Raw genomic sequence first — 12470 nt, 5'->3', positions numbered from 1 at the left:
GCAGCGATCACAGCCGTGAGTCTTTTTGGGTAAGTCTCTAAGCGCTTTGCACACCTGGATTGTATAATGCACACTCCACTGTCAAGTTGTTTGTCGATCATTGCTAGACAGCCATTTTCAAGTCTTGCCATAGTTTTTCAAGCCATTTTTTAAGTCCAAACTGTAACATTCAATGTTGACTTGGTAAGAAACCCCAGTGTATATTTGGCCTTGTGTATTAGGTTATTGTCCTGCTGAAAGGTGAATTTGTCTCCCAGTGTCTGTTGGAAAGCAGATTGAACCAGGTTTTCCTCTAGGATTTTGCTTGTGCTTTGCTCTATTCTCCTTAGTCCTTGCTGATGACAAGCATACCCATAACATGATGCAGCCACCACCATGCTTGAAAATACTGTATGAAGAGTGGTACTCAGTGATGTTGGATTTGCTTTACAGGCTTCCTTCTTTTCACTCTGTCATTTAGGTTAGTATTGTGGAGTAACTACAATGTTGTTGATCCGTCCTCAGTTTTCTCCCATCACAGCCATTAAACTCTAACTGTTTTAAAGTCACCATTGGCTTCATGGTGAAATCCCTGAGCCGTTTCCTTCCTCCCCAGCAACTGAGTTTGGAAGGACGTCTGCATCGTTGTAGTGACTGGGTGTATTGATACACCATCCGAAGACATTTCAGCTTTTTATTTTTTTTTAATGTGTAAACATTTCTAAAAACATGATTCCACTTTGACATTATGAGGTATTGTGTGCAGGCAAGTGACACCAAATCTCAATTTCATCCATTTTAAATTCAGGCTGTAACACAACAAAATGTGGAAAAAGTCAAGGGGTGTGAATACTTTTTTCTCAAGGCACTGTACATTTAAATCACTAGTAAATTCAGATACTTTTGATCATGTAGTGTATGTGGACACCTGCTCATCAAACATCTCATTCAAAAATCATGAGCATTAATATGGAGTTGGTCCCCCCCTTTGCTGCTATAACAGCCTCAACTCTTCCGGGAAGGCTTTCCACTAGATGTTGTAACATTGCTGCTGGGACTTGCTTCCATTCAGTCACAAAAGCATTAGTGAGGTCAGGAACTAATGTTGGGCAATTAGGCCTCGCTCGCAGTCAGCGTTCCAATTCTTCCCAAAGGTGTTCGATGGGGTTGAGGTCAGGGCTCTGTGCAGGCCAGTCAAGTTCTTCCACACCGATCTCGACAAACCATTTCTGTATGGACATCGCTTTGTGCACGGGGGCATTGTCATGCTGAAACAGGAAAGGGCCTTCTCCAAACTGTTGCCACAAAGTTGGAATCGTCTGGAATGTCATTGTATGCTGTAGCATTAAGATTTCCCTTCACTGGAACTAAGGAGCCTGAACCATGAAAGACAGACCATTATTCCTCCTCCACCAAACGTTACAGTTGGCACTATGCATTGGGGCAGGTAGCGTTCTCCTGGCATCCGCCAAACCCAGAATTGTCCGTCGGACTGCCAGATGGTGAAGCATGATTCATCACTCCAGAGAACGTGTTTCCACTGCTCCAGAGTCCAATGGCTGCGAGTCCAATGGCTTTACACCACTCCAGCCGACAGTTGGCATTGTGCATGGTGATCTTAGGCTTGTGTGTGCGGCTGCTCGGCCATGGCAACCCATTTCATGAAGCTGCCAACGAACAGTTCTTGTGCTGATGTTGCTTCCAGAGGCAGTTTGGAACTTGGTAGGGAGTGTTGCAACCGAGGACAGGCTATTTTTACGCACTACGCGCTTCAGAACTTGGTGGTCCCGTTCTGTGAGCTTGTGTGGTCTACCGCTTCGCGGCTGAGCCGTTGTTGCTCCTAGACGTTTCCACTTCACAATAACAGCACTTACAGTTGACCGGGGCAGCTCTAGCAGGGCAGAAATGTTGTTGAACTGACTTGTTGGAAAGGTGGCATTCTATGGCTAACCTGCCTAAATGACTACTGACCCGTAGCACTCACGTCTGTAGCCATGAAGTGCTTTGAAAGGCTGGTCATGGCTCACATCAACACCATTATCCCAGAAACCCTAGACCCACTCCAATTTGCATACCGCCCCAACAGATCCACAGATGATGCAATCTCTATTGCGCTCCACACTGCCCTTTCACACCTGGACAAAAGGAACACCTATGTGAGAATGCTATTCATTGACTACAGCTCAGCGTTGAACACCATAGTGCCCTCAAAGCTCATCACTAAGCTAAGGACCCTGGGACTAAACACCTCCCTCTGCAACTAGATCCTGGACTTCCTGACGGGCCGCCCCCAGGTGGTAAGGGTAGGTGACAACACATCTTGAAAAACAAATGATAGTCCCACTAAGCCCAAACAAGATGGGATGGTGTATCGCTGCAGAATGCTGTGGTAGCCATGCTGGTTAAGTGTGCCCTGAATTCTAATGAAATCACAGACAGTGTCACCAGCAAAGCACCCCCACACCATAACACCACCTCCTCCATGCTTTACGGTGGGAACTACACATGCAGAGATCATCCGTTCACCCACACGCGTCTCACAAAGCCACGGCGGTTGGAACCAAAAATCACCAATTTGGACTCCAGACCAAAGGACAAGTTTCCACCTGTCTAATGTCCATTGCTCGTGTTTCTTGTCCCAAGCAAGTCTCTTCTTCTTATTGGTGTCCTTTAGTAGTGGTTTCTTTGCAGCAATTCGACCATGAAGGCCTGATTCACACAGTCCACTCTGAACAGTTGATGTTGAGATGTGTCTGTGACTTGAACTCTGTGAAGCATTTATTTGGGCTGCAATTTCTGAGGCTGGTAACTGTAATGAACTTATCCTCTGCAGCAGAGGTAACTTTGGGCTTCCATTCCTGTGGTGGTCCTCATGAGAGCCAGTTTCATCATAGCGCTTGATGGGTTTTGCGACTGCACTTGAAGAAACTTTTAAAGTTCTTGAAATGTTCCATATTGACTGTAGTGGCTTCCTTTCCTCTTTACCATAGCCACTGCCCTAGCCTGAAGCGGGGTTGTTTCGGACGCATACAGTCCACACTCAACGTTTCCAAACGGCCAAACATTCAATGAGATCCAGGGATATAGTGCAACAAAAAATGTTTATTCTTCTTATCTAACAAAAAGGTATTCTCCAATCAACTTAAAGCAGAGATTACTTGAAATGCAAATACATAATATAATATGACCTGTCTGTCTGTATTTCTGTATGTCTATATGGTCAAAAAACTATACCGCTCCCGCATCTAGCAAGGACTCCTCCCCCCGAAGGCCCAACTTCCTGCCTTTATACTAACAATTAACACAGTACAATGAATGGGCAAGAGGGGGGGGCCAAAAACTGAGTTACACTAATAACAAATGAATATATCTCAATCCGGTAAATAAATCATAAAGGTACGTACCTAATATTTCATCATATACATTAATATTTAATATATTTACACAAATGTACATGGAGCTCAGTATGTTCAGTCTTTTATACAAAATATGCCCAAATCGGCTCTAACATACCGGCCCCTAATTGTTGACTGCACTGAATGCACAACAATTACTTAATATTCAAACGTAGAGCCAATACAAAAACATTCTATACCAGAGCACCATTACAGTTCATAGCTATATACAAATATACAAGGTGCCATATAGGAAAATAGTCCATAGATCTCAGTCTGAGTTGAAGTGTAAAGGTGTTCAACTTCCAAAAAATGTCAAGAGTTTGACGTCCAAAAATGTATGACATCAAAGAATGTAAGAGTACGACATCAACGAATCAGAGGTGCACGTGATTCAAAGATGGAGCACTGTGTGTGTGTGTGTGTGTGTCTCACTTCGTCGCCTCAAGGAGCAGACAGAGTTTATTGATAGGTCTCTGTAGGATATTGGTCTTAGTCTTAACCATGACGCTCCGGACAAGACCTTTGGCCCCTGGCAAAGCCTTCACCACACGCCCCATTAGCCAAGAGTTCCTTGGGGCGGTGTCATCGACGATGACCACAAGGTCACCAGGACTGAAGTTTCTCTTAGTTTTGTTCCACTTGTTCCGCTCCTGCATAAGTGGAAGATACTCCCTGATCCATCTCTTCCAGAAGAGGTCAGTGATATATTGTACTTGCTTCCATCTCCTTCGTGAGTATAGGTCACTTCTCTGGAATAGTCCTGGTGGCAGGACTGGCTTTGCTTTCAGATGAAGCAGATGGTTCGAGTCAGGGGTTCTAGATCGTTAGGGTCATTTGTTACAGTAGTGATTGGTCTGTCATTCATAATCGCCTCAACTTCACACAAGGCTGTCTGCAAAGCCTCATCATCCAGTACTTGCTCTTTAAGGACTGAATAGAGGATCTTTTTCACCAGTCGGATCAACCTCTCCCATACCCCCCATGGTGGGCTCCAGAGGGAGGGTTGAATGACCATGTCACTCCTTCCTTCAGTAATTTATTTTGAATCTTGTTGTGATCCAGCTCTTTCAGAGCTTCTCCTAGCTCTCTGTGTGTTCCAACAAAGTTGGTGCCATTGTCTGTTCTGATACTTGTTACTGGGCCCCTTCGCCAGATGAACCTGCGCAGGGCATTGATGCAGGAATCAGTATCCAGATAACTAGCAACTTCTAGATGGACAGCTCGACTCACAAGGCAAGTAAAGATCACACCATACCGCTTCACATGAACGCGGCCTCGCTTCACCTCTATGGGGCCAAAGTAATCTATGCCCACATGGGTGAAAGGCGGCAAATCAGGTGCTACCCGATCTTGTGGAAGGTCAGCCATCTTCTGTTCCCCAGCTCTAGCTTGCATCCGCCTGCAGAAGACACAGCTCTTAAGGATCTTCCTTGCTAAGGAGTTGGCACAGGGTATCCAATATCGCTGGCGAAGTCTAGAAAGCATGTGACCTCTCCCAGAGTGGCCAACCTGCTCATGGATGTGGAGTAAGATCAGTTTGGAGATGTAGGAGTCTTTGGGCAGGATCATAGGATTCTTTAGTTCCGTAGGCATAGCAGCTTTGCTTAACCTTCCTCCTACTCTCAGAATGCCATTGTCAACTATTGGATCAAGCTTACAGATTGAGCCGCTTCTCTTGGCACATTGTTTTCCTTTTACAACTAGTGCAATTTCTTGTTTAAAGTGCTGTCGTTGCTCAAATCGAATGATGACCTTTTCTGCTTCATCTAGGTCATCTACAGACAGACTTTCTTTTCCAAACGTCAGTTTGAACTTGTCAATTTGTTCCTTCAGTGAGTTTGTCAGACTCTGATCTGATCCTGGATCAGTTTGGGTGAGAACTTTCCTTTTCTGGCTTAACTGTAGTAGAAGTCTCTTCAGTTTCAGCATCCAGGCAACTGCTTTCTTCAAGCTGTTCCATGTTGAATAGTACTCAATCAGTTTGCTGGTCGGACTCTTTTCTTCCACACATGTACTGTTTACGATGACGTCTTTTCTCACCTCTGGATCATCTGGAGGGATGGAGCCAAGCTCCTCGGGGACTTTCGGCCATTGTGTTTCTGTTTTCTCCAGGAATTCTGGTCCTTTGCGCCATCTCTTTGAGTTCAGGAAAGTTTCAACATGTAATCCTCTTGAGGCATCATCGGCTGGGTTGTGTTTGGAGTTCAAATACCTCCACTGTTTTGCTTTCGATAGGTCACGGATCATAGCAACCCTATTAGCCACAAAAGTATGGAATCTCTTGGTATCGTTGCGGATGTATTTTAGCACCGACTGGCTGTCTGTCCAGAAAGTTGACTCCTCAAGTTCAATCTGGAGCTCCAACCTTAACATCCTGTCCACTCGCACTGCCAATGTTGCTGCAGCAAGTTCCAGTCTGGGGATCGTCATCTGCTTGAGTGGAGTCACCCTTGATTTCCCCAGTATGAATGCGATGTGGACCTTTTCCATAACGTTTGTGAACCTAAGGTAGCTTGCCGTGCCGTAACCTTGTTCACTTGCATCACCGAAGTGATGCAGCTGTGCGGTCTTGATTTGACCAAAGTTCTCCGGCATCATACACCTGTTGATCTGGAATCTGGAGAGCTGGTCCAGCTCTGAGAGCCATCTCTTCCATGAAATAGAGTGTTCTTCAGGGATGACTTTGTCCCATCCACACTTTAGCTTGCAGAGCACTTGAAGAATTTGCTTTGCCTTTAATACGAATGGGGCGAGGAAACCTAATGGATCATAAATAGAGCTGACAGTTGAGAGAATACCTCTTCTTGTAAGGGGTCTGTTCTTGACAGTGACCTGGAAGTTAAACACATCCCTTTCAATGTTCCATCGGATTCCAAGTGCTCTTTCAACAGGCAGCTTTTCTCTGTCCAGGTCCAGTTCTTTTATCTGCTTGGCTTTGTGTTCATCAGGGATAGAAGCTAGTACAGTGCGGCTGTTGCTGACCCACTTGGTCAATTTGAACCCACCTTGAGAGCACACATCCCTGAGGTTTCTTGTGAGAGCTATGGCTTGTTCTTCTGTGGCCACTGACTTGAGGCAGTCATCAACATAGAAGTTGGACTTGACTGTTTGAATCACCTCTTCATCGTACCCCTCACAGTTGTCTTCTGCAGTCTTTCGCAGTGCAAAGTTTGCACAACTTGGAGAGGGATATAGCACCGAAAAGATGTACTGTCATTCTGTACTCCTCCAATCTTTTGTTAGTATCACCATCCGGCCACCATAGGAATCGCAGGAAGTCTAAGTCATCTTCATGGACACGTACTTGATGGAACATTCCTTCGATGTCTGCCATCATGGCAATGTGCTCTTGCCGAAATCTTAGCAAGACTCCTATAAGCGTGTTTGCCAGGTCAGGGCCTTGAAGGAGTTCACTGTTAAGAGATGTACCTTTATAGGATGATGAACAGTCAAACACCACTCGTATCGTTCCTTTGCGCTTATGGTGAACGCCATGGTGTGGTATGTACCATACCTTGCCTTTCTCTCTGAGGAGCTGTTCTTATGGTACCTTCTCGGCATAACCTTTTGTTATCATCTCTTCCATGAAGCCTTTGTACTCTGCAGCGTAACCTTTGTCCTTCTTGAACTTCCTGATAATATTTAGAGCCCGCTGCTTTGCCATGTCACGGTTGTTTGGCAGGACTACATCTTTGTTGCGAAAGGGCAACGGTAAGTAGTAGTGATGGTCTTTGAGGGTTATGGAGCTTGATACTATCTCCATAAACCTACGATCCTCAGCTGACATCTCACTTTTCTCTTCATACTCTCTCTCAGGGAAGTCATGGTTGTACTGATTTACAAGAAGAACCCCCAGGTCGGCCATTGAGATACGATTGGCCATCACCGTAGGACGCCCGGATTCTTCTGCCATGGTACAACTGTTGAGAGGACCATTCATCACCCATCCAAAGAGGGTTTTCACTGCATACGGTCCGTTGCCTTGGCTATTTATGATTTGCCAGGGTTCCATTGCCTTTGGAGCATTTACGCCAATCAGAAGTTCGACGTCAGCATCAATCTCCTTCAACTGAACCTCTTTCAGGTATGGCCACCTTTTGAGCTCTTTCTGAGTGGGAATGTTCTCTCTTGTCACTGGGATCTTATGTTGGGTGTAGACCTTTGGTAATGCAAGAAATGTGTCGCCTTCCACATTGCCAATCTCTAATCCAGATATCTCAAAGCTCTTGGTAGGACTCTCCTGCCCCATTGTGCGTAGCAGAATTTCAGTCGCACTGCCTTTAGCTTGCAACTGCCTCATGAGTCTCTCCGTACAAAATGTTGCTGAGCTACCAGAATCGAGAAACGCATAGGTTAACACAGACTTGCTTCCATTTGCCACCTTTACTTGAACTGGCACAATTGCAAGTGCACAATCTGTACCGGCCCCGGTATCTTCACCAGCTTCCAGTGAAACAAGAGCACTGCTGACAGTCTCCTCCCGCTTTACTGCTACACCACTCATATCTGCCTTTTTGAGATCTAAATCTCTCTCTTCCTTCAATGTGCAGGATAGTGGGGTGCTTTCTTTGACAGCTCTGACAGGTCATCCTTCTTTTACATTCTCTGCTTAAGTGTCCTCTCATCAAACAGCCAAAACAAAGGCCTTTTGATCTCAGAAACTCAACCTTGAATTCATGTGGCTGTGCCTTCACCTGTTGGCAGTCGACCAATAAATGCGCACCAGCACAAAATATACATGAGATACTGGGAGCATCAGAAGGGTAGGTGCCTGGTCTCTTTACTTTGAATGTTTGTTCTTTTAAAGGTTTTTCAGAGTCACAATCTGCCACTACAGCTACTGTAGTGGCAAAGCTGCTTCCCCTACTCTTGGACTTGAACTGCTGTTTAAAGTCAGCTTCTGTTTTGGGTTTTAAAAACCTTTTGTTGTACAGGGGATCTTGAATATCTCCATACAACGGATCCTGCAGTATTTTGGCCTGTTTTTCCATGAACGTTACCAGGTCACTGAACTGGGCCCTCAGGTGACTTCTCTCTAAAATATCACATGCCATAGACCTCCATTTTTCCCTTAGTTTGTAGGGGAGTTTTGACATGATCAGCTTTATGTTGGAGGGAAGATTAAGCTCTTCCATGTTCTGTAGGTCTTGCATAGCGTTACAGCAACCTCTTAGATAGAGTGCATAACCACCCAGTCCCTTTCCATCATCGGGTTTGATGTTTGTCCAGTTCCAAGCCTTTTCCATGTAAGCAGTGGTGACTTTGATTTCATTGCCAAAGTGTTCCTTTAACAACCTCTTAGCTACTGCATAGCCTCTTCTGGCTTCCATATGCAGACAACTACGGACCAGATCCTTGGGCTGACCAGAGGTGTATTGTTCCAGGTAATAGAGCCTATCCTGGTGACTGCTTGTCTTATCTTCTATACCATGCTCAAATGCACGCATGAATGGCCTAAAGTTTAGAGGATCACCGTCAAACATAGGTATCTCCCTAACAGGGAGTGTGGCTTGTTTGTGCTGTAGTACAAGGAGGTCAGCAATTTCATTCTGCCTTTGCATGACAGTAGAGAGGTTATCATGGCTGGTATTATGGCTGATACCCGCAGTGTTGATTCTGTGTCGATTGCTAGACCTTGCTGTTGGCTGCTGAAGAGTGTCGTTTACGACTGTTTTCGGAATAGGGTTTGATGGCTTTGTGGTCGGTTGTTGTAAAACTCTTTGTAGTGGGGTCTTTGGAACTGCACCTAATGCAGCAAACTCAACAGGTGATGGTTCAGGTTCCACATAGACCTCTGGTTCCTGTTTCTCAAAATAAGAGTTCATTCCATCTTCTTGGCTTAGTAAATGGGCTGCCACAGAATGGGATTGAGAAGTTGATTCGGTACTCTCCAGGACCTTCAGTTTGGCATTATATGCTGCTATGTCCGTTTCCAGTGCCATTTTTTCCATCCTAACATTCAGTTGAGCTTTCTCCAGTTCCAATGCATGCTTGTCTTGTAATGATGCTTGGCGAGCTAGTAGAGCTGCTCGTTCTGCCTCGGCTTTAAGGCGTTCAGAGGACACTGAGGAAGCAGTCTTAGAATACTTAGTTTTACTTGATATTTTTGACACATTGGAAATGCTGTCATGTGGTTCAATGAGCGTTTGTGGCTCAACTTCAGCCTTTTTCCATATTTCCACCTCTTTCAGGAAATGTTCATAAGTTCTCATTCTTGGTTGATAATAGTTAATGCTCTCCTGTTCCTGTTCCTCCTCTGTGACCAGCTCTAGCACAGATTCATGAGCCTTCTTAAAGTCATTGAGCACAGCATCAAATGCTTCAAGACTCTCATTCACAGTTGCAATGTTTCCTCCATCAACAAGAAGGACTTTTATTTCATTCATTTTGCGTGTACACACTCCAAGTTTGCCTCTCCGGGCTGCATAGAGTGAATTTAGATGCTCCTCTGCCCTCTCCAGTGGAGTCTTATTTGGGATTTCCTCCTCCATCATTCACTTTTAGTTCACTCAATTTACAATGACACGGTTGTTGGTTTGATTGTTAAACGTAATGCCCCTTTAGACCTCCTTTAATCTTTAAAAACACAGTCATCCATTTCAGCATATTGACCCATTTTGAATTGCACATGTGCAAGTTTGGCATTTTAGATGCGTTTTAAACATTTCATCCCGTTGAGGTTTTGTCCCTTTAATGAAGTTTTAACACGCAGTATCTTTAGATCCTTAAGTTGCATTCGTTGCGTTGATGGATTGCATTTCCACGTTAGGCCAAATATTAGATATATGATTAGGCTACATTGTGCATAGGATCTGTGTTTCCCAAACTTAAACTTCTTAATTGTTTTCACAGCGCTGTATTTTGAATTCCATTCCCAAGTTTATCAAACATTCCAATTATAAGCACATTTGCGCTTCCATAATATGCATGATCAAACGATCGCCTTGAACAGGGCAGCTCATTCATTCGCAGTGGTTACTCACGGCTGGCGAAATCTAGGAGTTCAAATCCTTCCAAGCGAGCTGTCCTTATGGTCCGAATGCAATTACAAATAGAACAAAATCCAGCGTGTGTCCGAACCGGAGATTTCCTTCCGGTAGTAATCCTTCACGGAGTTTTTTGACTTGAATGTAGTGGCTTCCTTTCCTCTTTACCATAGCCACTGCCCTAGCCTGAAGCGGGGTTGTTTCGGACGCATACAGTCCACACTCAACGTTTCCAAACGGCCAAACATTCAATGAGATCCAGGGATATAGTGCAACAAAAAATGTTTATTCTTCTTATCTAACAAAAAAGTATTCTCCAATCAACTTAAAGCAGAGATTACTTGAAATGCAAATACATAATATAATATGACCTGTCTGTCTGTATTTCTGTATGTCTATATGGTCAAAAAACTATACCGCTCCCGCATCTAGCAAGGACTCCTCCCCCCGAAGGCCCAACTTCCTGCCTTTATACTAACACAATTAACACAGTACAATGAATGGGCAAGAGGGGGGGCCAAAAACTGAGTTACACTAATAACAAATGAATATATCTCAATCCGGTAAATAAATCATAAAGGTACGTACCTAATATTTCATCATATACATTAATATTTAATATATTTACACAAATGTACATGGAGCTCAGTATGTTCAGTCTTTTATACAAAATATGCCCAAATCGGCTCTAACATTGACTGACCTTCATGTCTTAAAGTAATGATGGACTGTCGTTTCTCTTTGCTTATTTGAGCTGTTCCTGCCATAATATGGACTTGGTCTTTTACCAAATAGGGATATATTCTGTATACCCCCCCTACCTTGTCACAACACAACTGATTGGCTAAAACGCATTAAGAAGGAAAGAATTTCCACAAATTAACTTTTAAGAAGGCACACCTGTTAATTGAAATGCATTCCAGGTGACTACCTCAAGAAGCTGGTTGAGAGAATGCCAAGAGTGTGCAATGCTGTCATCAAGGCAAAGGGTGGCTATTTGAAGAATCTCAAATATATAATATATTTGTTTAACACTTTTTTGGTTACTACATGATTCCATATGTGTTATTTCATAGTTTTGATGTTTTCACAATTATTCTACAATGTAAAAATAAAGAAAAACCCTTGAATGAGTAGGTGTGTCCAAACTTTTGACTGGTACTGTATATATGTGTGTATATATATATATATATATATATATATATATATATATATATATATATATATATATATATATATATATACATATACATATTTTTTTACAATAATTACGGAGGTCTGGACCTCAGTGTCCTCATATGTAGTTACGCCCTGCCTCAGTATCCTACTCAGTGAGGAGTAGAACAGAAGAATAGTGTGGTCAACATAACCCCTGTCTGCCTCTCCTCCAGATAACCGTCCTTCCCCCCTCCCCTCCCTGCTTTACACATAACCCAGACACATTCCAGTCTCCCTGTGAGAGCTCAAGAGCCCCTCACCCCGATCCCCTCTCTCCCCCCTACACCCCCAAATCCCATGGGTATGAATGGAATGCTAAACTATGTTACTAACATAAGTGTGCGTGTGTACTTTCTCTAGAACAGCTACACTGCTGTAAGCCAATAGTCAACAACGTGAGCAAAGCCGCACAACAATCAGGCGAGTACATTTTAAAAGTTGCACCCTTTAAGTCCGCAAACTAGTAGGGTTATAAGTGCATGTTTATAGTTGGCTCTTGTTCTCGCAAGAGGAACCATGTTATGGGTACAGGAAAACATTTTGGCTTTAATTTTGTATGACAAGGCTTTTCTATACATGTACAGTGCCTATAGAAAGTCTACACCCCCTTGAACTTTTTTCATATTTTGCTGCCCCAAAAAGGGATTAAATTAGATTTTTTTCCCTACAGAGCTACACAACCTACTCTACATTTTAAGTGGAGTAGGTTGTGTAGATCTCTCTGTCCATCAATGATCCCCAACCAAATTGACTGAGCCCGAGCATAGGGGTGGGAGGGCCAAGAGACCAGAGGTGGCAGAACGGAGTGCTCGGGTTGGGCTCCCCCTCTGAAAGACACACACACATAATACAGAGGTGAGAGAGGATGAGAACATAGAAAGCAGGAGAG

This window comes from Coregonus clupeaformis, chromosome 29 (assembly GCF_020615455.1).
Source record: "Coregonus clupeaformis isolate EN_2021a chromosome 29, ASM2061545v1, whole genome shotgun sequence".
Taxonomy (NCBI): Eukaryota; Metazoa; Chordata; class Actinopteri; order Salmoniformes; family Salmonidae; genus Coregonus; species Coregonus clupeaformis.
Note: the sequence above shows the minus strand (reverse complement) of the source record.